Here is a 17,558-nt window from a genome sequence, read left to right on the forward strand (position 1 = left end):
TTGATAATTACGATTTCTGGTATTTCAGGGGCTTGGAAATAAGAAGCAGTTCACTCTTGCTGGAAGCACACTAGCCATTTCTTGCTCGAGGTTTTCGCCAACCTCCAGCTGATCCTTGCGAGAGAAAGTGTTATAGCGTCACACAACGATCTCTCAGTTCAAGGAGCAAATAGGAAAAAGTTTAAACAAAACCGATCAGCTGCCGTCATCATGTGGACAGAAATTTTATGACTGTTGCAGTAATATTACAGAATATTACGTGAACTGAAGAATTCTACAACTACCACAGCATGAACAAAGCAGATTTTTATTATCGCTTGAAGCTTCTTGGACCCAAGATTGCCAAGCAAGAGCACGTCCTATTTACTGCAGTCACCTTCTTTGTTCACATCCGAAGTTATGCTCGAGGTTTGTGATCTCTGCTTCCCGTCCAGTCGGGAAGCCAATATCTCAAGCAGCAAGCTCCCGGTTTCCCATTTTCAGCTGCAACGCCTCACTGCTGGCGGAAAAAAAAACGTGTGATTCCTGCTAAAATAAGTGTCAAATGCTAAGTACGTAGGTATGCAGTAGGTTGGCCAGGGTACCAGCCACTTGTTGAGATACTACCGCTAGAGAGCTATTGGATCCTTTACGTTTTACATTGGATCCCTCTCTCTTGTTACGTCTCATTTTTTCTTTGCCTACACAAACACCGAATAGTCTAGCCCAATCTTTACACATTCTCGTCTTTCCTCATACACCTGACAACACTGAATTTACCAAACTTCTTCGCTCAAAGGGCCAATTACTGTAATGTAATTGTTCAGTGGCTACTTTCTCTTGGTAAGGGCAGAAGAGACTTCAGCTATGGTAATCACCTCTTTTAGGAGGACTCCAAAATCAAACCATTATTCTTTAGCCTTGGGTAGTGCCATAGCCTCTGTATTATGGTCTTCCACTGTCTTGGGTTAGAGTTCTCTTGCTTGAGGGCACTTTTGGGGACACTAGTCTATTTTTTTTTCCTCCTTATTAATATGGTGTGTTGGGCAGGCTTAATAGAAGAGCCATGGATTCCTGGTGGTTTATTAAGAGGTTGTCTTTTCCTTAAATGATTCTTTTTCTTCTCAAAACCATCCTTACTGTCCTCCCTTCAGTTGAAGTGGCTATCCTGGAGGGTATTTAGCCTTACATGGTGTATCGGCTCCTCCATGTTGACCAGTTTTTCCAACTTTTTTTTTTCTATAGTCGATGGATTTGATCAATCACTTTATAAGTTTTGCTATGAATGTGGATGTCATGAGATTCAGGTAATAAAAGTTTGTGGCAGGCATAGCAACTTCTATTTGTGTCCAATCTACCGGAATCCAGACATAGCCTAGATGATTCTATCTTTGATTGTCTTCTTACCATTATGGCTAAGATATAAGATGATGGAAAGGCCTCTTTTGTCTTTGTTGGTAATTTCAATGCTCAATATAGGGAGTGGTTAAATTCTGTTTCTCCTACCGATCGCCATGGCTGAAGAGCTTTAGACTTTGCCTCTGAATCAGACTGCGAGGAAATCATAAGTGAAGCTACTCACAGGTCTGGTAACTGATTGAACCTCGTATACACTGGCTGGTTGGTTCTCCAGTTAGGATGTCCGATAATGCCTTGATTTCATTAGTGAAAACTGAGCAGCCTGTCCCTGATGTTTCATACGCGTATAAGATTTATATGAAATCTCAAGCAGACTGGAATGGGATTCTGTATGATCTTTTGGGCTTGAATTTGTCACAATTGTATGGTAGTGTTGATCCTGTTGTTCTTTTGAATAAGAATCTAGTCAACATAATTGATAGCCGTATTCCTTCTCGTGTGCTAAGGTACCGAGAGAAGGACAAACCATGGTTCAATGATGATTGGAGAAGTAGGCCTATCATCTTTGGAAGGGTAACAGATAAAATTTGACCTGGAATAACTATACTCAGCTTAAAGCTTTTATTCAGAAAGTTTATGCTTCAACTGAAAAGCAATACAATTTAACCATAAAAGAAACCCTTTCTGGTACAACCCAGGAGCACAAGTGGTGGACTACCCTTAAATCTGCACTCTTGGGTGTAGATGCAACAGTTCCTCCTTTACTTAAACCAGATGACTTGGTCATTCACTGCCCAAAGGAAAAGGCAACCCTTTTGGCTGATGTGTTTGACAGTAAGAAGAGTAATGAGAAACTCGAACTTCCTCATTCTTGTTTTCCTGAGGCTTAACTAACTAGTTTAGCTTTCCGATCTCAAGAAATAAGAGCTCTCTTGATGGAGCTTGATGCTTATAGAGCTGTAGACCCAAATGGAATGATACTTTTCCTTTGTTTTTTAGGAAGACTGCAGATTTCTTAGCTCCAAAGTTATCTGTTATTTTGTGCAAATTAGCAAGAGGAGCTTTTTGCACTTTTTTGGGGGGAATTGGTAATGTTACTCCACTATGTAAATGTGTTTGTGGTAGTTCAAGACCAACTGATTACTGCCCAATTTCTATAGCTCACATATTATCTAAAGTTTTTGAACATCTTTTGGCAAAATATCTTAAGTTTGCTGAAGGTAATCATCTGTTCCCTAGCTTACAATTTGGTTTTCGTAAAGGCCTTGGAGCATGTGATGCCTTTCTTACAATTTCCAATGCTGTACAGAAATCTATTGGTTGTGGTCAGGAAGTTTGTATGATTGGCCTTGATTTTATTGCTGCCTTTAACTGTGCTAATCATGAGGCCCTTTTTTTTCTAAACTCAAACAGTTGGGAGTGGATGGGTTGTTTCTTAGCATCATTATTGAATTTTAAGTAATAGATTGCAGAGTTGTTGTTGATGGGCACCATAGCGAGTATAGAAATGTGATATCTGGTGTTCCTCGGGGTAGTGTTCTTGCCCCATTACTTTTCATACTATATACACACATGTGGTTTGGCCTAGAAAACAAGCTTGTTGCATATGCAGATGATGCTACTCTCTCTGCATCAATTCCATCCGCTGAATGTAGATCTGGGGGTTGCTGGTTCCCTTAATAGAGATCTAGCTAAAATTATTATATGGCGCAAATCATGGGACATAAAGTTGAATCCTAACAAAACTCAAAGTATGATTGTAAGTAGGTTAAGGACAGTGGCTCCTCGACATCCGGATCTCAGCATTGATAGTTTATGTAACTTTGTAAGACTCTCTTAAAAATTTAGGTGTGATTCTCGACAACAAATCTACTTTTGAGAAACACATTAAGTCTGTCTTCTTCAATTAGCCCCCACCCCCTCCCCCCCCCCAAAAAAATGGCTTGTTAAGAGTCTCTTAATTTAAGATTTTCGGTGATCAATCTATTCTGAAGTATTTTAATTCTTTAATTCTACCTTGTTTTTGGGTAATTTTCTGCTGTCTGGTCTCATCTTAATTTGTTAGACAGGAACTTACGGTCTATTAAATTTCTTATTCCTTATCTAGACATTAATCTCTGGCACTGGCGTTCAAGAAGTTCATTATGCATGTTGCAGAAATAATTCTGACCATCCTTTACATTCAGATCTTCCTGGACAGTAATACTAGGCATGCAATTAATTCTAATAGTCATGCCTTCTCCATCATGAGGTTCAATACTGCACAACAATCTAGAAGTTTTTTTTTTTCCAGCTGTGACCAACTTGTGGAATGATCTTCCTAATCGGGTAGTTGAATCAGTGGAACTTCAAAAGTTCAAACTTGCAGCAAATGTTTTTAAGTTGAACAGACTGACATAAGTTTTTATAGTTTATATATAAAATGTTTTAATGTTGTTTTCAAAATATTTTATTCTAATTGCTCATTACTTCTTATATAATTCATTTCCTTTCCTCGCTGGGCTATTTTTCCCTGTTGGAGCCCTTGGGCTTTTAGAATCTTGCTTTCCAACTGGGGTTGAGGCTTAGCTGGTAATAATAATAAATAATAATAATAGAGTTATTGGGTCCTTTGACTGGCCAGGCAGTAGTACATTGTACACCCCCCCCCCCTTCTCTCTCATTTTCCTTTGCCTACAAATACACTGAATAGTCTTGCCTATTCTTTTTCACATTCTCCTCTGTCTTCGAACACCTGGCAACACCGAGATTACCAAAAAAAATCTTCACTCAGGGGGTCAACTACTGCACTGTATTTGTTCAGTGGCTACTTTCCTCGCGTGACTGTAGAAGAGAATCTTTAGCTATGGTAAGCAGCTCTTCAAGGAGGACACTCCAAAATCAAGTCATTGTTCTCTAGTCTTGGGTAGTGCCACAACCTCTGTACCATGGTCTTCCACTGTCTTGGGTTAGGGTTCTCTTGCTTGAGGGTACAATGGGGCAAGCTATTTCAATCTTGTTTCTCTTCCTCTTGTTTTTACGATTTTTTTTTATAGTTTAGATGTGATAAATCTATTTCAATGTTGTTAATGATCTTAAAATATATCTTCATTGTTATTACTTCTCTTGTCGTTTATTTCCTCATTTCCTTTTCCTCGTTGAGCTATTTATCCCTGTTGGAGCTTTTTACAACTATGGTTGTAGCTTAGCTAACAACAACAACAACAACAATAATAATAATAATAATAATAATAATAATAATAAAACGTCTATACATTAAATTATGTTAGGCTAACTTCTAATTGCAAAAACAATGGACAACGCCAATATGAAATGTGTGCATATGAAATAAAAGTTTTTTTTTTTTACCATTAATAAGAGAATTTCTAACAACGTGTAAGGAAAAAAATGGACATGGGCAGGTCATATGATTAGAATAACATCCAATGGGGGGATAATATGAATAACATAATGGGTCCCCTAGAAATTGTAAAAGAAGCAGGGAAAGGAAGAGAAGACGATGACTGACGAAATAAGAAAATTTGCGAGTATAGACTGGCACAGAAAGACCATTAACAGTTCAACAGACACGGGTGGAAGGACATATCTGATGTATTCTTACTGCAGTAGACTAGCAACGACTGATGATGATGATCACTTTTATCTCTATCATTCAGACTTATAACACTATAAATTTAAACTGGCGCCGCATTTATCCTCTTGATAAAATTTTATTCATACAAGCAAAATTGCAGATAAAACAAACTTAATAAAATATTATTACAAACTTAAGCACCTAGAGTGAAAGGGAGCAATTACAAAGGACATAACACGTAACTAATACTACTATAAAAAGCTAGGACGAGAATAAAAAGTAAAAAACTATAGGACAAGAAGACCAGTGCAACGGGATAAAATGAAACACTAATCAGTTCCCAAAGGTGCCAAGACCAAAGGTTAGTGAATTCATACCAATGAGCCCTCCTCAATATATCTTACAAAATCATGATGGGATTACTAAAAGATAAAATGAAATGCACCTATCAAAAGGAAGGACAACTTCAGGATACCCAAACAGGATTCACTAAAGGTATACGAATGGCCGATAATATTTTCATGTAGCAATACATTATTGAAGAATCCTACTAACATAGTTAACATTTACACGTCATCTCTGTGGAGTTTAGCAAAGCTATCGACAGTATAAAAAGAGACTGATAGAAGCCATGAAATCGTTCAAAGTACATCCAGAAATTATAAATTTTAGAACAAACATCTTTACAAATGACGAAACAGATCTACAGTATATGTAAATAATGAAACTAAAACCATCAAGATCATGGGGTACATATGATAGGTGCCACCTCTATGTATAATGATGGGCGACTAAGTATACGGGAGTATAACAACGTCACAGGGTGGGCGTTAGTCCCTCCCCCCCCAGGTTAGTTGGTAAGGACACGGCTTGTAGATTAGGTTAGGTGGGGAAGTTGGTGTCCATTTTCTTTGCACGCGGGAGGAACTGGCCGCTGATATACAAAGGCTCCAAGATCCAAGCATTATCACATATTTTGAACTGAACAGAAGAGGTTTTAGAAATTTGATATGCAGGATCATTGGAATATTCTTTGCAAATTATGGACTTCAAATTGCACACATCATAGAAAGTGCAGTAATAGCAATAATGAATCAATGATTTGAAGTTCTCTGGCATAATAGCAATAAAGGCACTAACTTACATATCCAGTGAACATGGTCTCGAAATAAAGCAAAAAGCAACAAACTCGCATATAACAATTCCCACCACAGGAAACTGAAGGTATTAAAATATGTTACCTCAATTTAATATTTAGGAAAAAAAATATCAAGAATAAGAAACTTTCCGGTAAAATTATACTTACAGACAGGGTATTATTTCGAACAGAAAATATATTTTTCCTGTAGTAAATAATGTGATTTAATCGAATATGACCTTCATTTCGACCGCAAACCAACAGAATGACCAGTTCCACTACTTCATTCCCCACTACACACTCACTAGAACTGGTAAGTCAAATGCATTGAAATCACATTATTTTTTACAGGAAAACATATTTCTGTTTCAAAATGATTTACCCTAAATCTAATGGTTCTTGCTTCACTGTGCGCTCTCTTCGCTCGCAAAAAAATAGAAACATCAATATCCTTATGTACTTAAGCGGTAATGTTGAGCTGCGCAAGCTAACAGCAATGTTTTATCCTAAATCTAATGGTTTTTGTTCAACCTTGGGATTGCTTTGCTTGCCGAAAAATAAAAACATCAAGCTCCTGATGTATTGGCAAGCGGTATTGTTGAGCTGCGCATGTTAACATCAATATAACTTTAATAATGAACTGCATTCACTATCCAGATATTAAACGAAGTAAAAATAATGACATACTTTATGATTGGGACATCGAAGGATGAGGATAATCTGGGTAATTTCCATGAAACTTCCCTGCGGTTTCTAGGTACAGTTGAACTACAACCATTACATGTTTCTATAGGAAGTTCCATAATAGTACACGTAAAATGTTGAACACAGACATAGGTTTGGGAAAGGATTGATTTGAGCACTTGAAGCAATAAGAAAAGGGGGTGGGGAAATATTACCCCTCATGGAAACTTTCCATACGTATGGGTACGCTATTGGTTAACGGAAACAGCACGGAGTCTATAAAGTTAACCTGAATGAACTTGCATGGGAAACTTGTTCAGAGCAAGTATTTATGTGAAAAATGTTATTTTTATTAATAAAATAAATTTTTGAATATACTTACCCGATAATCATGTAGCTGTCAACTCCGTTGCCCGACAGAATTCTATGGAGGGATACGCCAGCTATCACAATACTAGAAGGGGGTGTATTTACCAGCGCCACCTGTGGCCAGGTACTCAAGTACTTCTTGTTGACACCTCCTCAATTATTCCTCGGTCCACTGGTTCTCTATGGGGAGGAAGGGAGGGTCGATTAAATCATGATTATCGGGTAAGTATATTCAAAAATTTATTTTATTAATAAAAATAACATTTTTCAATATTAAACTTACCCGATAATCATGTAGCTGATTCACACCCAGGGGGGTGGGTGAAAAACCAGTGTACAAGACTAAAGGATAGCTAAGTATCCCGTATTTCATATAATCAGTTATCCACAATAACAATGAAATAATAAGTACCTGGTAAGGAAGTCGACTTGAACCGTTACTCTGCCTTTAATAAGATCGTCTTCCTTACTGAGCGCAGCGTTCCTCTTGGGAGGCTGAATCAACTCAAAGGTGCTAAAGTATACAGGGCTGCAACCCATACTAAAGGACCTCATCACAACCTTTAACCTTGGCGCTTCTCAAGAAAGAATTGACCACCCGCCAAATCAACAAGGATGTGGAAGGCTTCTTAGCCGACCGTACAACCCATAAAAAGTATTCAAGAGAAAGGTTAAAAAGTTATGGGATTATGGGAATGTAGTGGCTGAGCCCTTGCCTACTACTGCATTCGTTGCTACGAATGGACCCAGGGTGTAGCAGTACTCGTAAAGAGACTGGACATCTTTGAGATAGAATGATGCGAACACTGACTTGCTTCTCCAATAGGTTGCATCCATAACACTCTGCAGAGAACGGTTCTGTTTGAAGGCCACTGAAGTAGCCACAGCTCTCACTTCATGTGTCCTTACCTTCAGCAAAGCAAGGTCTTCTTCCTTCAGATGAGAATTTGCTTCTCTAATCAGAAGCCTGATGTAGTAAGAAACTGCGTTCTTAGACATTGGTAGAGAAGGCTTCTTGATAGCACACCATAAGGCTTCTGATTGTCCTCGTAATGGTTTTGACCTTCTTAGATAGTACTTAAGAGCTCTAACTGGGCAAAGTACTCTCTCCAGTTCGTTCCCCACCATGTTGGACAGGCTTGGGATCTCGAACGACTTAGGCCAAGGACGGGAAGGAAGCTCGTTTTTAGCCAAAAAACCGAGCTGCAAGGAACATGTAGCCGTTTCAGATGTGAAACCTATGTTCCTGCTGAAGGCGTGGATCTCACTTACTCTTTTACCTGTTGCTAAGCACACGAGGAAAAGAGTTTTTAATGTGAGGTCCTTAAAAGAGGCTGATTGGAGCGGTTCAAATCCTGATGACATTAGGAACCTTAGGACCACGTCTAGATTCCAGCCTGGAGTGGACAACCGACGTTCCTTAGAGGTCTCAAAAGACCTAAGGAGGTCCTGTAGATCTTTGTTGGAGGAAAGATCCAAGCCTCTGTGGCGGAAAACCGCTGCCAACATACTTCTGTAACCCTTGATCGTAGGAGCTGATAGGGATCTTACGTTCCTTAGATGTAACAGGAAGTCAGCAATCTGGGTTACAGTGGTACTGGTTGAGGAAACTGCATTGGCCTTGCACCAGCTTCGGAAGACTTCCCATTAAGACTGATAGACTCTGAGAGTGGATGTCGTCCTTGCTCTGGCAATCGCTCTGGCTGCCTCCTTCGAAAAGCCTCTAGCTCTTGAGAGTCTTTCGATAGTCTGAAGGCAGTCAGACGAAGAGCGTGGAGGTTTGGGTGTACCTTCTTTACGTGAGGTTGACGCAGAAGGTCCACTCTTAGAGGAAGAGTTCTGGGAACGTCGACCAGCCATTGCAGTACCTCGGTGAACCATTCTCTCGCGGGCCAGAGGGGAGCAACCAACGTCAGCCGTGTCCCTTTGTGAGAGGCGAACTTCTGAAGTACCCTGTTGACAATCTTGAACGGCGGGAATGCATACAGGTCGAGATGGGACCAATCCAGCAGAAAGGCATCCACGCGAACTGCTGCTGGGTCTGGAATCGGAGAACAATACAAGAGGAGCCTCTTGGTCATCGAGGTAGCGAATAGATCTATGGTTGGCTGACCCCACAGGGCCCAAAGTCTGCTGCAAACATTCTTGTGAAGGGTCCACTCTGTGGGGAAGACCTGACCCTTCCGGCTGAGGCGATCTGCCATGACATTCATATCGCCCTGAATGAGCCTCGTTACCAGCGTGAGCTTTCGATCTTTTGACCAAATGAGGAGGTCCCTTGCGATCTCGAACAACTTCCTCGAATGAGTCCCTCCCTGCTTGGAGATGTAAGCCAAGGCTGTGGTGTAGTCGGAGTTCACCTCCACCACCTTGTTAAGCTGGAGGGACTTTAAGTTTATCAAGGCCAGATGAACTGCCAACAACTCCTTGCAATAGATGTGAAGTGTCCTTTGCTCCTGATTCCATGTTCCCGAGCATTCCTGTCCGTCCAGTGTCGCACCCCAGCCCGTGTCCGATGCGTCCGAGAAGAGACGGTGGTCGGGGGTCTGAACAGCCAATGGTAGACCTTCCTTGAGAAGAATGCTGTTCTTCCACCACGTTAGAGTAGACCTCATCTCTTCGGAAACAGGAACTGAGCCCGTCTCTAGCGTCATGTCCTTTATCCAGTGAGCAGCTAGATGATACTGAAGGGGGCGGAGGTGGAGTCTCCCTAACTCGATGAACAGGGCCAGCGATGAAAGTGTCCCTGTTAGACTCATCCACTGCCTGACTAAGCATCGGTTCCTTCTCAGCATGCTCTGGATGCATTCTAGGGCTTGGAAGATCCTTGGGGCCGACGGACAAGTCCGAAAAGCTCGACTCTGAAGATCCATACCCAAGGAGACAATGGTCTGGGATGGAACGAGCTGAGACTCCTCAAAATTGACCAGGAGGCCCAGTTCCTTGGTCAGATCCATAGTCCATTTGAAAATCTCCAGACAGCGACGACTTGTGGGAGCTCTTAAAAGCCAGTCGTCTGACGGAGCCGGACACAAGATCATGATACTGCTGCACAGTCTGTAAACTGTCAATCATGGGCAAGCGAGGAAGTACAGTGACAACCCGAATCTGTCTAGACTGTCTGGGTCGTACAGACAACTCCTTAACGGGTTGCTGAGGTTGCCGCACTGCGTCACAACAAGTCACTTCTGTTGGTTGTTGAACGTCTTCCCCGTGACACATTGACTCCGTAAACAAAAAATCCTCTAACAAGGACTAAGCTTGGACTGCATGTCATGCAACACAGCTCAAGGTCTATGGGAGCAGGTGTGGTAACAGACGGGATTAGCGGCTGAAGTGGAACCATTACCTTCCCTGTAAGCATGTTATGCTTAAATAAAAGTCCATAAGAGGTTATGCAGCTAAAGGCTCCCTCCAAATGACAGAGTCCTCAAGGGAATATCAGAAGGAGGGAGAAAAGAACTTTCTCATCTACAGGGACCTTATCCTAGAAAAGCTAAGTTCTCTGAGTGAGGGTTCACTGGTGCAAAAGCAGCAGACTAGAAGGCAACGTTATGAAACTGCTTGACAGTCTAGTGAGTTGGCAACAACCCAAGATGTGTTGAGAAGTATGCGGTAAGGTATGCAGAGCATGATGTATGCAGAGTATGCTGTATGCAGAGCATGCTGTATGTAGAGCATGTTGTATGCAGAGCATGCTGAATGCAGAGCATGCTGTATGCAGAGCATGTTGTATGCAGAGCATGCTGAATGCAGAGCATGCTGTATGCTGAGCATGTAGTAAGCAGAGCCTGCTGTAAGCAGAGCCTGCTGTAAGGAAAGCAGAGCGTGTGCATGGCGTTTAACATTTCTCAGAAATTCCATGACCAGTGCTAGAGTGCTTTATGCATGCTTGCATGGGGTTTAAACCATGGTATGAAAATGGAGGTAAGGTATGCTGAACAGCAGAGTCAGAACGAGCTGGAACAACAATAGTTGTGGTTTCCTCTTCAAGACTCCGTTGAGGGAACACCTGAGGCTCAGTCTGCAAAGGCTGAATAAAAGACAAGCAGAAGGAAGGCGCATGGGTGGAGGAGGCTGACTCCTAGCATGAGTGGTTGAACCCAAGGGTTGCGCTTGCTGAGCGGTTGGCGGAAGCGGAGTAGCAAGTTCCAGTTCCTGTGGTGTGAGCGGAGCGCGAAGAGGAAGAGGCTGCGCAGAACAAGGTAAATGTCTCGCAAGCTGAGGCTCTTGAGGCGCAAGGCTAAGGTGTAGTGGTGCTTGCCTTGTGGAGGGTTGAGCTCGCTGCAGCGAGAGCTGAGGAGACTGACTCATGGACGGGAGAGGTTGTTGTACCTCAACCGAGTGTTGCATCACTGGTGGAGCAGCAAGTGGAGGCGGAGGAAGAGAGGTATAATCCTCCTGATCCCAATGTAAAGGTTGCCTTAAGGAAGGCGGAGGCTGAACACCACAGGGAACAGCAAACTCAGCACGTGGCTCAACATCGTACGCCTGGCAGGTGGAACTGCGATCAGGCGGAGCGAGCGTAGGCGGAGGGAGTGTAGGCGGAGGCGGAGGAGTAACACTCTCAGCCCGACACTCACGCATTAAGTCCGAAAGCTGTGCTTGCATGGACTGTAGTAGAGTCCACAACATCGTACGCCTGGCAGGTGGTACTGCGATCAGGCGGAGCGAGTGTAGGTGGAGGGAGTGAAGGCGGAGGCGGAGGAGCAACACTCTCAGCCCGACACTCACGCATCAAGTCCGAAAGCTGTGCTTGCATGGACTGTAGTAGAGTCCACAACATCGTACGCCTGGCAGATGGTACTGCGATCAGGCGGAGCGAGTGTAGGTGGAGGGAGTGAAGGCGGAGGCGGAGGAGCAACACTCTCAGCCCGACACTCACGCATCAAGTCCGAAAGCTGTGCTTGCATGGACTGTAGTAGAGTTCACAACATCGTACGCCTGGCAGGTGGTACTGCGATCAGGCGGAGCGATCATAGGCGGGGGGGAGTGTAGGCGGAGGCGGAGGCGCAACACTCTCAGCCCGACACTCACGCATCAAGACCGAAAGTTGTGACTGTATGGACTGCAGTAGAGTCAACTTGGGGTCGGCAGACACTAAGTTCTGCTGAGGTAAAGCCTTAACAGCAGAGATCTGTTGTGGCAGAACCTTACTCCTCTTAGGCGGAGTGTAATCAACTGATGACTGAGGAGAGTCAGAGCTAACCCAATGACTGCATTCGGGTTGTGAACTTTAACTTCGTACGTCTGGCATAGGTCTGGACTTAACGTTTAAGAGGTCTTGAGACCTGAGACCAGCGTTACTCTGCCTTTATTTTCTCCCCTAATCTCTTCTGCAGACGAGCAAAATAAGGGCTCAATCGTCTGCGGGTGGGAGTGACGGTCTCGGTAAGACACGCCCACAACCACCGAGGATACTTCTGTGCGCCGATCAAGGCCTGCTGAACCCTTATGCCCTTCGACATTGCTTCTCCCCTGGGCTTGGGAGCTTGCAAGAGGTCCCGGACTGGGAGGACGACTGGCGCGCACAAAAGTACCCTCACGCACTAATCACTTATCACTTTGATTTCTGTTTGCACTTATTTCACTGAACTCGAAACTTTAAGTGGTTTGTACCTGAAATACGCAATTCTATCCTTTCTCAAAGTTAGTAATTGCGAAAACAGAATTACAATGTAACAGAAAAATCTAATGAAAGATAATTCAGTGGCTGGAAAGAGACTAAACACTAGATCACTCTAGAAACGTTTAGTTTCTTCCCCTAAAGAGACTAGGGAGAAGAGCAAAAACGATAACGACGTTACTCGTACGCCTGGCAGGCTTGAAAGAAACGTTTATCCTCTTTCTCCCTCCGTCTCTATCTCTCTCTCTCTCTCTCTCTCTTGACTTAGAACCTGAGAGAAGAGCCCAATCATATATATCGTTAAAACATATTATTGTTAAAGGAAAAAACTGAAAAGTTCCTTTATTAGGATCAAAACCATTAAGTTAAGAAAGAATGAACAAAACGCTAGACACGGTTACTCTTACTGCAACGTGAAACCGTGAACATTCTTTCTCTATCGTAACGATAGAGTGCAAGTTGAACGTTCTGAAAGTCAACAACTGCAGAGACAAAACAAAACGTTAGTTCAACTTTGAAAACAGTACAAGACTGTCAAAGAAATTCTTTCAAACTCTGTGGCGGAAATAGCATAATATGTTAACAGGTAAAACCGAAATGACGGGCTCAAAGTTTATTAACTTCGGTAAAAGACCGCCTACTATTAGGAAGGTCGAATATAAACAAATATAAAAATTAATTTTAATGAGTTTATAATAAAAGGAAGTTAATCGAAGAGGCCTATAAGAGGCGGAGAGAAATAAAATAAATCTATAACTTTTGTTAAGCAAAATTAAGAAAGAGAGTCTATACTCTCTTAGACACCAACACTTCCGTCTAAGGGAAGGGTCGGCCATTGAAAGGTGAACGAGAGTTCATACTCTCTCGTCACCATAATTAATCAAATTAATTCCAAAAGCTAACTAAGCTAATATAGAAGTTTCCAGTAAAGCGACAGCCGAAATCAAAGAGAAATACTTCACCAAAGTCGTGAAAATACTCCAAGAACATAAGCGTATCCCAGAACGTCTTGCCGGAAGCACGACAGAGGAATAATTGAGGAGGTGTCAACAAGAAGTACTTGAGTACCTGGCCACAGGTGGCGCTGGTAAATACACCCCCTTCTAGTATTGTGATAGCTGGCGTATCCCTCCATAGAATTCTGTCGGGCAACGGAGTTGACAGCTACATGATTATCGGGTAAGTTTAATATTGAAAACTGGGTGTGATAAGCTAATAACAACTGATATGACAAAAAAATAGTAAGATAAAATGAAGGGAATAATAAATTGAAATGTAATAAGGGAGAAAACGTTTGAAAGGGGTATGAAAACAAGAGAAATATACAGGCGAGTATTGGATCAACGAATGCATAACGGTATTAGTGGGGTAAAGTCTTGTAGTATAATTGAATAACTAGGATAAAAAAATAATATGTCCGTGGGTACTGCAAAAACATACGGTATTAGAAGAATGTATTGGGTAAAACGTACTATGTCCATGTGGGTATTGCATAAAAGAATGGGTACATACGGTATTAGAAGGGTCAGATTAAGTAGAATACATGAATGGCACGGGTTTATAAGAAAACAAGCAATTTTGGGGTAAAACGTAATATGTCCATGTGGGTATACATAAAAGAATGGGTACATACGGTATAAGGAAGGTCAGATCAAGTAGAATACTTGAATGTCAAGGGTAAAAATACTTTAATGAGGAGGGTTTTAAGAGAGAGTAATCCTATTGGTCAAAATAAAGGGGATGGGGTGAGGATTATGCGCTGAAGGCCGGGGTTTATGCGCAGAAATTCTAAAACTGGTATGTACATAGGAACGAACGGGAGCGAATACAAGCGATCCTTGGAATGGCATCAAACAAATTAAAAATATGCCAGTAGTATAGGATATGGATAATTTGTGCAGTTTTCCATAGATTTATTATACATCCAAGAAAATAATTATAGAGAAGAAAGGTTTGTTTTACCATTATATAATGTTTTCCCCTCCCATAATCCTGGGGTCCCTTTGGGGGTCCCACATTATTGGCGGATATGGATATATATGTTTCATTAAGTATTCATTTCCGGTAAAAACAAGTGTCATTTTCGAAGGAAACGGGAGTTGTTCTATAGGAAAATTTTATATAAGAAAAAAATTTTTAGTAGGAAAGTTTTCCCCGTCTGTAACTATAGTAATACCCTGTTTCCAGGAACATAAAGAAGAAATATTTAATAAAGCCTATAGGTTTGTCAACCAGACAGTCTCCATCTCTGCTAGAAGTTTCAATGGATTAATGACAGGAAGAGGTTGTTGGAAAGGGATGACACTCCCAAGCTTCCTTCAGTCAACAGAGGCAATCCATTGAAGTAAAGAAGAGATAAATAACCTAAAAATAGTAGAAAACAAAAATGTACAGATTGATATTAAGAGCCCCAAAGTCCTGCTATCAATGTGGATGTCATGAGATTCAGGTAATAAAAGTTTGTGGCAGGCATAACAACTTTTATTTATGTTCGATCTACCGGAATCCAGACATGGATAATTCTATCTTCGATTGTCTTCTTACCATTATGGCTAAGATACAAGAAGATGATAGAAAGGCTTCTTTTGTCTTTGTTGGTGATTTTAATGCTCACCATAGGGAGTGGTTAAGTTCTATCTCTCCTACCGATCGCCATGGCTTAAGAGCTTTAGACTTTGCCTCTGAATCAGGCTGTGAGCAAATCATAAATGAAGCTACTCACAGGTCTGGTAATTGCTTGGACCTCGTATACACTGACTCCCCTGGCGTTATAACTGGTAAGGTTGGTTCTCCAGTCGGGACATCTGATCATGCCTTGATTTCATTATTAGTGAAGACTGAGCAGCCTATCCCTGATATATCATATTCTTGTAAAATTTATATGAAATCCCAAGCAGACTGGAATGGGATTTTACATGATCTTTTGTGCTTGAATTGGTCACAATTATATAATAGTGTAGATCCTGTTGTCCCTTTGAATGAGAATCTAGTCAACATAATTGAGAGCCGTATCCCTTCTCGTGTGCTAAGGTACCGAGTGAAGGACAAACCGTGGTTCAATGATGATTGTAGACGTGCTTTTTTGGAGAAGCAGGAGGCCTATCAACTTTGGAAGGGTAACAGATCAGATTTGACCTGGAACAACTATACTCAGCTTCGAGCTTTTGCTCAGAGAGTTTATGCCTCAACTGAAAAGGAGTACAATTTAACCATAAAAGAAACACTTTCTGGTACAACTCAGGAACATAAATGGTGGTCTACCCTTAAATCTGCACTCTTTGGTGTAGATGCAACAGTTCCTCCTTTACTTAAACCAAATGGCTCTGTCACTCACTGTCCAAAGGAAAAGGCAACCCTTTTGGCTGATGTTTTTGACAGTAAACAGAGTAATGAAAAACTTGAACTTCCTCATTCCTGTTTTCCTGAGGCTAAACTAACTAGTTTAGCTTTTCGATCTCGTGAGATTAAAGCTCTGTTGATGGACCTTGATGCTTATGGAGGTGTAGACCCAAATGGTATTTTTCCTTTGTTTTTTATAAAGACAGCAGATTTCTTAGCTCCAAAGTTATCTGTTATTTTGCGCAAGTTAGCAAGAAGAGGAGCTTTTAGCACTAGTTGGAGAATTGGTAATGTTACTCCTCTATGTAAATGTGTTTGTGGTAGCTCAAGTCCCACTGATTACCGCCCAATTTCCATAACTCCCATATTATCTAAAGTTTTTGAACGTCTTCTGGCAAAACGTCTTAATAGGTTTGCTGAAGGTAATCATCTACTCCCTAGTTTGCAATTTGGTTTTCGTAAAGGCCTTGGAGCATGTGATGCCCTTCTTACAATCTCCAATGCTGTACAGAAATCCCTTGATTGTGGTCTGGAAGTTCGTATGATTGGCCTTGATTTTAGTGCTGCATTTGACCGTGTTAATCATGAGGCCCTTGTTTTCAAACTGAAACAGTTGGGAGTGGGTGGGTCGTTTCTTAGCATTATTATTGATTTTTTAAGTAATAGATCTCAAAGAGTTGTTGTTGATGGGCACCATAGTGATTATAGGAATGTGATATCCGGTGTTCCACAGGGTAGTGTTCTTGGCCCATTACTTTTTATACTATATACACATGACATGTGGTTTGGCCTAGAAAACAAGCTTGTTGCATATGCAGATGATGCTACTCTCTTTGCATCAATTCCATCTCCTGAATGTAGATCTAGGGTTGGTGAATCCCTTAATAGAGATTTAGCTAGAATTAGTGCATGGTGCAAATTATGGGGTATGAAGTTGAATCCTAACAAAACTCAAAGTATGATTATAAGTAGGTCAAGGACGGTGGTTCCTCAAAATCCGGATCTCAGTATTGATAATGTTTCTTTAAATATGTATGACTCTTTCAAAATTTTAGGTGTGATTCTCGACAGTAAATTTACTTTTGAGAAACATATAAGGTCTGTGTATTCTTCAATTTCACAAAAAATAGGCTTATTGAGAAAGTCTTTCAAGATTTTCGGTTATCAATCTATTCTGAAGAAGTGTTTTAATTCTTTCATTCTACCTTGTTTTGAGTATTGTTCTCCTGTCTGGTCTTCAGCTGCTGATTCTCATCTTAATTTGTTGGACAGAAACTTACGGTCTATTAAATTTCTTATTCCTGATCTAGATATTAATCTCTGGCACCGTCGTTCAATTACAGTAGTTCATTATGCATGTTGCATAAGATTTTTCACAACTCTGACCATCCATTACATTCAGATCTCCCTGGACAATTCTATCCTGTTCGTAATACTAGGCAGGCAGTTAATTCTAATAGCCAGGCCTTCTCCATCACGAGGCTCAATAC

At 41.4% G+C, this 17,558-nt stretch overlaps 2 protein-coding genes across 8 annotated transcripts in view; one reads left to right on the forward strand and one right to left on the reverse strand.

Annotated features, from left to right (window-relative positions):
* Positions 1-17,558, reverse strand: part of LOC137656811 (gastrula zinc finger protein XlCGF57.1-like) — a 150,374-nt gene that overhangs the window by 53,459 nt on the left and 79,357 nt on the right. The window lies entirely within an intron of this gene.
* LOC137656782 (zinc finger protein 345-like) overlaps positions 5,137-17,558 on the forward strand; it is a 29,878-nt gene continuing 17,456 nt past the window's right edge. For 2 of the 6 annotated variants that reach the window (XM_068391088.1, XM_068391095.1), the window contains exon 1: positions 5,176-5,407. The gene's annotated coding sequence lies outside the window, so the exon portion shown is untranslated. Of the gene's footprint in view, positions 5,408-17,558 lie in introns of all 6 variants that reach the window. The other 4 variants (XM_068391079.1, XM_068391069.1, XM_068391113.1 and 1 more) reach the window with 4 other exon arrangements.

This window comes from Palaemon carinicauda, chromosome 1 (assembly GCF_036898095.1).
Source record: "Palaemon carinicauda isolate YSFRI2023 chromosome 1, ASM3689809v2, whole genome shotgun sequence".
Lineage (NCBI taxonomy): Eukaryota > Metazoa > Arthropoda > Malacostraca > Decapoda > Palaemonidae > Palaemon > Palaemon carinicauda.